Source organism: Scylla paramamosain, chromosome 27, assembly GCF_035594125.1.
Source record: "Scylla paramamosain isolate STU-SP2022 chromosome 27, ASM3559412v1, whole genome shotgun sequence".
In the NCBI taxonomy this organism is placed as follows: Eukaryota; Metazoa; Arthropoda; class Malacostraca; order Decapoda; family Portunidae; genus Scylla; species Scylla paramamosain.
This window is the reverse complement of record NC_087177.1, coordinates 15,093,638-15,104,197: the sequence shown is the minus strand read 5'-3', so window position 1 is coordinate 15,104,197 and position 10,560 is coordinate 15,093,638.

Here is a 10,560-nt window from a genome sequence, read left to right as displayed (position 1 = left end):
GTTACGTGTTGCGGACCACATTTCATTTGATGATGCTTTGAGGAGCATAATATAGGTTTACGCAATGCTGTAATATGTAAAATAGGCTGTTGAAGTTTCCTGGGCTTTGGTTTGGAATAATCATGTCATCGGACTGCTGCAAGTACTGGCTAGTCTGTTCCTTTGGATCCCTCTGGCAGGAGTGGTGTAGGACTGTGCCAGCAAGCAAGGCCAAAGGTGAACTTGTGAGATAGTGGCTGAAACCTTATGCCACGTGAGGCATGGCGGCTCCTGTAATGTGAAGGAGGGAGGCGGAAGTTGACAGATGAAGTTATATCAAGCCTCTCCAGTGGTGACGAGCAAATTCCTCAAGCTGAGTGACTGACTTGGCAAATAACCTTAGGAAGAAATTATCCAGTGTATTAGTAATTCGATAAAGAAAGCATACAATCTTTAAAGACTATTAGTGTGCAGAAAGGTAGGCAACGGCATAACCATGGCCTGTACATGACACTGGCGTGACGTCTGGCGGTGAAGGGGAAGAGCTAATGAACCTCCGTGAACCAGATGACGGCCGGTTTGAGAGAACCTCTCGCTGCGTTCAGCCATCTGCAAGATGTAGCGGCGGCTGTATCATGAACCAAGATTTTTTTTTTTTTTTTTACTCAAATTAGGTTGCGGTTTGATTTTATAACTCGCATTTCTCCGTGGTATTACTGGCAAGTTGTATAGAGCTGTTTTCACTCATAGTTCTGCCAAGCGCCGCCTTGTCAGGGGACGGTACGAAAAGGAGAGAAAAAAAAATCGCTTTCATACTAATATACTCGTATTTATTATTTTTGTATCCAGAATCCAGCTCCGAGGTAGCGCTGTACCGATGAACGCGAAACCGTGCTATGTCGAACGAGAGAGAGAGAGAGAGAGAGAGAGAGAGAGAGAGAGAGAGAGAGAGAGAGAGAGAGAGAGAGAGAGAGAGAGAGAGAGAGTCTTAGATACTGTGTATTTATTATTTGTTTTCAAAGTAAGCAGTAGCGAAGCTTGTATGTGAGGAGAGGGATCTTTATTTATGTTTTGTGGAAAAATTGCTATACTTAATTAGTTATTCTCGGCGTCAGATCTCCGTAATCTAAATATATTTAGCTCGCTCATTTAATAGCTGGAAAAAAGCATGCTCGTATGTTTGTTAATGTTGCTCATAGCTCTACTCATTACGCTTAATGTAATAATGTGGCATTTGTTGGTGTGTTATGTGACGTAACCTCGCGGCCTCTTGACACTCGGCTTGGAACAGCGAAGAGACAGGGTGGAGGAAATGTGTGTGTGTGTGGGGGGGTGGAGGGAGTTACGTGTACGAGTGAACGTGTACACTGGTATGCATATTACTTTCGCCGTTGTATTGCATATCTGTAATTAAAAAAGTGATACGAAAAATGTCTTACGTCTCTCAGGTCTCACTCATATGTGACTCTCCTTAGAGGTACTCCCATTAATTAAGGAGCCAAGCGTCATTGAATTTGCTTTATTTGTCGTCATGTAACGTGCTCCTTGACTTACCAGTAGTCGTAATTGATTCCTCGGTTGCGTGCTTTGGTTGTTCGATTAGTCAAAACCTCCTGGCAGTTTGATCAGTAAGCTGTAAGCACATTTTTTCTTGCATAATTTTCTTGACGAGCCAGGAGCAGCTAGTGTTGCTCCACCCATATCCAGTGGTTCCCAGAGTCATCAGCTGAGCACGAGTCAGCGAGCAGGTGATTAGCTAGAATCCATCAGCTTGGCATAATACAGATTGCCTGGAGGAAGGCTTCCAGTCATAATAGTACTGCGCGGGAGCCAGGGGAACTGTTGATTGATATTCTGTTGAAAACGATAATAGCATTGCGAGCCACCACTTCCTGCGACTCGCATTCACACGGACCGTTTCTGGAAGAGCTGTTTCCTTTCACAAGAAACTTGAAGGAATGATGATTATTGTCAGTACCTCTCCAGATATATGTAAAGACTGAGTAGGTGATGACGAAAGATGACTGAAGACATTGATCAGTACAGGAAGTAAAAGGATACACTCGATGGGAAAGTAAGCACAGGAACTGCGAACACAAACTGTAGAGGTGAGTGACGAGAGCGGCTTTGCTATTCACATTGTTGGTAATCAGCTGGGAATTATCGGCCTTATTATACTTGAGAGATGGTACGAACCAGGACCCTGAACCATACTGTCAACCTACATCTGCTAAAGGATGCTTATAAAAGTATCGGTTTAATAAGCCATTAATTGCGATGGACGGAGACTGGAAAGGGCAAGGCGAGACTGTTGGTCGAAGAGCTTCACGCCTCTGCTTTCAGCCGTAGGGAAACAAACACATCTGTAGGAGGAATGAGAAGCGCTTTTCGTCACTCCTGATGCAATGTCCCATTGAGAAGGAAGCAGCCGGAGGCTGGCAAGTGGGGGAAGCGGCGGGAAGCTGAACAGCCAGTGAACACCTTGATTAGCAAGCATCAGAACAATCTCAGAGACGGGGCGTAGCGGATCAGTTACAATGACCACCAGGGAGTAAATGGATGAAGCCTACGGCTTACTCGTGAAAAATTACTTCTTTGTGGTTTGGAACTCCCGCTACTTCCTCCCTCTCTCCCTCCATCTCTCTGTTACCCCTCCTCCTTCATTCCCTCCTTCTTTCGTCTTCCCTCACCATCCCCCCGTAGTACCTCCACACCCATCAGGTGGGCGAGGTTTCGCTACTCCCCATCTAGCCATCGTCCCCAGCAGAGGTAGTACATGTTGGATTGGTTAATTTTGGCGCTAGGACACCACACTAACTTTGATTGGCCTCCCCCGGACATAAATTACCAAACTAATACATTTATTGTTGCATCAATAAATAAAAGACTCTCTCTCTCTCTCTCTCTCTCTCTCTCTCTCTCTCTCTCTCTCTCTCTCTCTCTCTCTCTCTCTCTCTCTCTCTCTCTCTCTCTCTCTCTCTCTCTCTCTCAAGATAGAAACGAGTGAGGTGTGGGCCTCCCAGTACTAGGGAGAGGGACAGCTTTCATGTTTTACCTTCACCAGACATGTCCCGAGCCGAGGGATCGGTGGAGGTGAGTGCAGGTCAGACTTTGACACTGTAAACAGCGAGCGTGAGATGATGGCTTTTCTCCTGCATCCCCCCTGAAGGTGGCTGAGGTGGTGGGGCTGGTGGCATGCATCCCACGTGGTGCTGTCTGGCACCCCCGGCAGCAGCAGCAGCAGCTCCCTTCAACAGGCCTGCTGTGCCGACCACCTTCAACACCCCCGACTCAACATCATGATAAGCTCTTTGCTATAACCAAAACTTCGCACAGTTTGTGAAGTAGAGTCGTCGGCAATATAAAATCCATGATTAGAGGGCAAGATACCTCCCCCGTGAGGCAAGAATGGACTCGACCGCCACCAATCCCACCACGCCATGCCTCAGTGTTGTCCAGGACACCGGAGGGAGTGGAATTGCGCTCAGCTCAGCAGCGTATCTTGTCTGCGTGGCTGGCTGGGCTCAGCGTTGTGCTGGTGTGTCTGCCAGTTATCTATCTTGGCACTGTGCAGGAGGTATAAGAAGAGTGCCTTCACACCTAGTGGGCAGTGTTTAGTGTAGTGATGGTGAAGGGATAGTGAATTGCTATGTACGATTGTGCGAGCGGCGGAGCCCCCTTACAAGCGACGCGTCGAAACCTCACGACGACGCTAACCGCCACCACAGGAGGAGCACCGACTTGGTCACGGCCCATCAGGAGCACGCCCAGGCCCTCGATCTCAACATGAACTCTGGATATTCTCTCTACTCTCAGGTAGGGCGGCGCGGGTCAGCTGTGTCGGGCGAGTGGGAGGGAGGGAGGGAGGCGCGGCCGGGTGCACGCGGCTCCCTTGCCTCTCCGTGCCGCTCATCTGAACGCAGCGTCTCTTGCTGTGAGATGCTGCCTCCACAGGCTTTTGGTTGCTTGCGTGTATCTTTCAATTGATATGAAGTAAGGCCCCAGACGAGGGATGGGAGGGGGATTGCTCACTGGGTGAAAAGACAGTATTTTGGCTGCGGAAAAGTAAATTAAGTATGCTATGGGAGAGTTCTGCCTCCTTCAGGTCTCCCTTGCTAGGACATGGTGTTGGTCAGCGGTCTCGCGTCGCAGGCTTACTGCTAACAGTAGACAGCAGCGGCTTGGGTCTAGCGAGGAACATTAATGCGACAGTCGTGATAATAACTACAAAAGTCATAAAGGGAAGCTCTGATGTAATGTTTGCTTACACAGTAAACCCACAGGAAGTTACACACACACGTGTGTGTGTGTGTGTGTGTGTGTGTGTGTGTGTGTGTATATATATATATATATATATATATATATATATATATATATATATATATAGAGAGAGAGAGAGAGAGAGAGAGAGAGAGAGAGAGAGAGAGAGAGAGAGAGAGAGAGAGAGAGAGAGAGAGAGAGAGAGAGAGCTGATGTATAGTAACAAATAGTTAAGCATTCTAGCAAACATGTACGCTTGTGTGTGTGTGTGTGTGTGTGTGTGTGTGTGTGTGTGTGTATATATATATATATATATATATATATATATATATATATATATATATATATATATATATATATATATATATATATATATATATATATAGAGAGAGAGAGAGAGAGAGAGAGAGAGAGAGAGAGAGGAGGAATAGGATTGTGAGGTGTTATTTGGTAAATTAAATTTTAGTCAACACGAGGACAGAAAATGTGTATAAAAGTGCAACATCATAGGGTTTTTTTTTTTTCGTGCGAGTGTTTCCATCGCCAGAAAACCTGTATTTATTTCTCCTGGCTTGGGAAGAGAAGGAACTGTGGTATTTTGTTGTGTTTGGAGGAGCAACTTTGTGGCAGACGAAGAGGGGCCGTGCGAGGTAGGTGACCAATGGCGTTGAGGGACTGAGAACAGGTATAGGGGGTAGATGTTTCTTGAGCGCTGGAAACCAGAATCCTGTGAGATGTAAGTCGTGAGTCTGACACTGAAGAAGCATAGTCGGTGAAGTGTGGAGCGCGACTGAGGAGAGAGTGGTGCAGCGTGAGGTGTGGGGGGCGTTTGGCCGGGCGGCTGAGGGATGGCGAGGGCGGCAAGTATTGGGTGGCGATGGTGGGCAACTTGTTGCTGGAGCCTGACGCCACTACCGCTGCCACCTCGACGCCGGCACGCATTTGTTATGAGACAGCCATACCTGTGCCACACTGAGCAGCAGTCAAGATAGGCACCCTCAGCCGTTGCAGTGCTCACCTGATTGTGTCAGCAAGCGTGAATGGCACGCTTTGTTCCTGTGGGTAATGGAACTCAGAACTTTTAAATGATCCTTGATTTAGGGACACGTGGTGGAAGATGTGAGAAGATGGTGAGAAATAATACGTGTGTGTGTGTGTGTGTGTGTGTGTGTGTGTGTGTGTGTGTGTGTGTGTGTGTGTGTGCGCGTGCATGCGTGCGTACGCACTTACGTATGTACATCAGAATAGGCAATATTTCATCTTCACACAAAGGAAGATTTGAGGCCAAGGTGAGGGAGACTTCGTGGCAAGTGCCGCCAAGCAGTGTGTGTGTGTGTGTGTGTGTGTGTATATGTATATATATATATATATATATATATATATATATATATATATATATATATATATATATATATATATATATATATATATATATATATATATATGTGCGCGCGCGCGCGTGCGCGCGTAAAGAGGGGTCTGGTATTGTAATAAGTACGATAGTAATAATAATGATAAAAATAATATAATAATGATAATAATATAATGGTAATCTTTATTGTAGACGATTCCCTATTTTCTTTCTTGCTCGTTTTCTCTTATTTTTTTTTGTCTAGGACATTGTATCTAATCCATTACACGGAAGCTGTTTCAAATATTGTTGTTGTTGTTGTTGTTGTTGTTGTTGTTGTTGTTGTTGGTGGTGGTGGTGGTGGTGGTGGTGGTGGTGGTGGTGGTGGTGGTATTGTCATAAGTAGTAGCAACATCAGCCAGTATTGTAAGGGGAGGGGGAAGGGCAGACATCCCTGAATTGTTTGTACAAAGCTACTTGCCTTAAAGGGCGCGGCGAGGGCTCTCCAAGGTCGTGCACGTGACCGTCTAGCATTATCATGTCGAGAACTTTTCCTTATCGGAGGCCGGGGCTGGAGGGAGGGCGTTACCTCGTATACGCTCCTGCTTGCCTAGTGCTCATCTTCTGTTGGGTGTCTGTGTGGTTGGCTTGAAGTCATTGAGGATCGGTTCCGTCGGTAGCCCAGTCATTCACGGTAAAGTTTTTGGCTTGGTACGATTTTATGGTGTCAATTAACTTCCAGTGAGGCTCGGGATGCTTTAAGGATTTCTCCGTCGTAGATAATGGCTGTTAGTGGAGAGGAAAATCGATAAGATTATCATACAGATGTGAGCGATAACAGTATTTATTGACTCCCCGGCGGCTGTTGTTCAGGCTGGCCAGGGCCACCGAGTTACCCGGCGGCGTGACGGTAGCAGCTCCTTGGAGACCTTTCCGCTTATGTGAAGTCGTTATTTGGACATAACGCGAGGGAACATTTATAAGGGTGTCACGGTAGTCTAGGCATGCTGCGCTCCTCGCTGTACTTATCGTGTGACCTCATAAGATGTTACACTTATCTGCTGATAAGTAAGTGGAGTGGTCTTGTGCGCGTGCTCACACTGATAGCGTTAGGTGCACTCGAGGCTCACCTCAAGCCCAGCTTCAAGGTCTCTTATATATCTGTTGTCACCACGGAAGTAGTCGTAAGCCGGCTGTGTCCCATACTTGTATAACTGTTCTGGGACAGGCCAGCTTGCAGCTCGTGGAGTCGTGCTTTATGACACAAGCTATAACCTTGTAGCCTTGGGGAAAGCAGCCCTCGAGGTGACTTGCTTCAGGATCCCGTGTTAGAGGCGAAACGCCCGCGGATGTCTATGTCTCTCTCCCTTCGTTATGGTAGCTTCCGTTCGTCTCGCCAGCCTTCCATCCCCTTGCCATACCTCGTGCAGCTCTATGCGGAGCGATGAATGTAGTGGTGGGGTGTGGTAGTACACGCTCCTCACTGTAAAACAGCACCGCCACCGTCTCCTGAAGGCGTCCGCGTGATGGGCTTCCTCATTTCTGTTGTTTTGTGTTACTTTCTTTCTGACATGTTCCGGTGTTTCCGTGTTTAGTTTCTCTTTCTACTGTGTTTCCTTTCAAGCTGTTCCCTTGCTGCCCCTCGCCTTCCTTCCCGCCATCTTGCACTCCTCCACCCGCCGTTCTCCTCCTGCACCTACTTCACTTATTGTCCTTCTCCCCTCCCATTTCTCGGGAATGGCGGAGTCTAATGGCAACCGATTAAGTTTCCAACGGTCGTTCGGGTTTCACGGCTCCACTTCCTCGCCCAAGGACGGGGCTCATCTCTTGCAAGCTCCCGTGTCGCCTCTCTCCGTGGAAGGGATTTTATACTGACATTTATTTTTTCTTCCCACCTTATGGCTCCTCTGGGAAATGCCAACGAAATATAACGTAAACGAGGACTAGAAATGTGCACTGGTTGTGGTGCGAGTGTTGTAGGTGTGGCTGGAGCTGTTGGCAGTAGGTAACGATGACTCCCGTTTGCTCCTGTGTACTCCTCCACCAGAGAGGGAGTCGAGGGTTGGCTCTCTTAGCATTGGGGTGGCGTTGTGGCATCGGCATCAGGAGCAACAGCATCACCATCGGGGACTCTCGGTAACTCCGCGTGGCGGTTTAAACCTCGCCTCCCCCGGCCCGGCCCTTTGTACACAACAATACGGCAGCTGCGTCCGAGACGGTCCAATGTGGGGCAGGGCGGAGGGTAGCCCCGCTTCCTCCTCCCCTCTCGGTCATTCTGTTAAAATTCACCGCCAGATACTGCGTGTGAGACTGAGCACCAGCACAGCAGCACGCGCAGGCCACGCCGCCGGCAGGGTTTGCTGGTTGTGTCTGTGACCTGCCCTGCAGAACATGCAGCACTGGTGGTCGTGTTAGTGGTCTGGCGGGGGGAGGGACTGCGCTTACTGTTATGCAGACCTTTTGTACATCTCGGATAGTTTCTGTTGCCGATTCTCTCTCTCTCTCTCTCTCTCTCTCTCTCTCTCTCTCTCTCTCTCTCTCTCTCTCTCTCTCTCTCTCTCTCTCTCTGCCACTGCTGCTCCGGGACTGTGCCGGCAAAGAATCTTTTACGCGGAAATGTTCAGTTCATGACTGAAGTTATCAAGCTTTTCCTTATGTTGGGTGGCGGACGGACGCACTGTCCTTTTGTGGTAACCGGTAACTCGGCGTGCCATGGCACCCCGCACTGCGCCTCTGTGGAACAACGGGACTCGGCACCCTCCTTGTAGTACTGTACAGTGGGCGTCAAGTTCTTTCTGAGGTCATAGAGAGCTGGAAAAGGATAGTCGGGTGCATGCTGGCTGTCATTTTTCTTCCTGTGTGTGTGTGTGTGTGTGGGTGTGGGTGTGTGTGGGTGGGTGGGTGGAGGGGAGGTAAGGGGTGGATATGGGTATGAAGACTACTGGATCTGCCCCCTTTCCTCCTCCATTCCTCTACTGATCCCTCTGTCGTGAGCCGTACTTAAAAATCACTTGGTAGAGGTGATGATTGCTCAGCCCCTCCACCTCCCCACGCTTCTCCCCTCCTTCCCCTCTATCCGTTTCTTGGTGGTTTCCCTTCTCTCAGTTTTCCATATTACTCTCCGTCTTTTTCTCACAAGTCTCACTTATCCTTCTGTATATCAAATTTTCTCACTCGCTTTGCCAATCCCTCGTATAATATATATATATATATATATATATATATATATATATATATATATATATATATATATATATATATATGTATATGTGTGTATATATATATATATATATATATATATATATATATATATATATATATATATATATATATATATATATATATATATATAACCTTTTTTCCTTTACCCTTCTCTCTTTGTCTGTCTTTCTCTTAGCTCCTTCCCCTCCTCAGCCCTGTCCCTCTACCCTTCCTTCCCTCGGTTGATTTCCTCCCCTCATCCCTTCCCTACCACCCGTTCCGTCTCCCACAGCTACCCTCCCTCAAGTTTTTGCTCTCATTTTCGGCGTTGGACCTTTTACTTTTTTTTTCTCTTTCTTTTCCCCCACTCTCTCTCTCTCTCTCTCTCTCTCTCTCTCTCTCTCTCTCTCTCTCTCTCTCTCTCTCTCTCTCTCTCTCTCTCTCTCTCTCTCTCTCTCTCTCTCTCTCTCTCTCTCTCTCTCTCTCTACTGCTGCCTCCCTTCTTTCTTCGCCATGATGTAGGAGTCGGGACAGAGCACCCATGGGCTACTCTTTTTGTAGATGGCGTGAGGGACTGTGAAGGGGGAGAGGGAGTGCTGAAGGAAGGGGATATGGGGGACTGGGCTACCTTTCACACGCTTTAGTACTTCTTCGTTCTTTCCTCCCTGACTTGCTATCTCTTCATGTGCCTCTCACTGCAGTGCTAACTCACGTAAGTTTACCATTATCATTACGTAGTGCTCACCTTCACATCATCAACTTGGCGCCATAACTTGCGATGCCTCACGACCTTCAGCTGACGGAGGGAACTGCTGAGCTTGTCGCTTCTTAGAGGTCGCTGACACCGCTAGCCGAGGGACAGGGACACGCAGGTAGCAAGGCACAGCACTCCTCTGCCGCGCGTCACTTCTCATCCTGGGGGTAGGAGGTATCGCGACCGAATGGTGACGCCAGTGACACGCCTGAAGGATAACAGTGGTAACCCTCATACCATGCCTTGCAGGATGACAGTGGTAACCCTCATACCATTCCCTGCAGGATGACAGTGGTAACCCTCATACCATTCCCTGCAGGATGACAGTGGTAACCCTCATACCATTCCCTGCAGTATGACAGTGGTAACCCTCATACCATTCCCTGCAGGATGACAGTGGTAACCCTCATACCATTCCCTGCAGGATGACAGCGGTAACCCTCCCACCATTCCCTGAAGGGTGACGGAGCCTCTCCTGACGAGTACACATAAGGATGGCAATGAATACACGGCGTGTAGCAGCTAGTCGGCTGAGGGATTTTTGGGGTTGTGCTTGTGCCCTGCGGCGTGTGGTGGAGGGAGTGGGCCGCGTGACCCACATCCAGGGCCCGCGTGCCAGTGGAGCGAGGAACAACTTGCTCGGTTCCGCCTCACTGCTGGGCCCCGTCCCTTGCCGCGGCAGCGTCCACCACCAGCCATCCTGCACCATCACCTCACCACCCTTCACCTCCATAACCACCGCCGCAGATGAAACAACCCTTCCACCTACGCCTTTCTTTTGCCACCCTTCATCACTTCACTTGTACAGTTCTGCATTTCCTAGCGTCACCAGTTTTCCTTCCACCCGCATCGCCACTTGTACAATTTTGCAATTCCTGGCGTCACCAGTTTTCCTTCCATCCACATCACCACTTCTTCCACGCAAGCCTTCCAGTCTCTCGCCACCATCGGCAGCTTCATACACATCATTACGCAACAACCACACTGGCACCCTCCATGTACATGTGCGTACGTA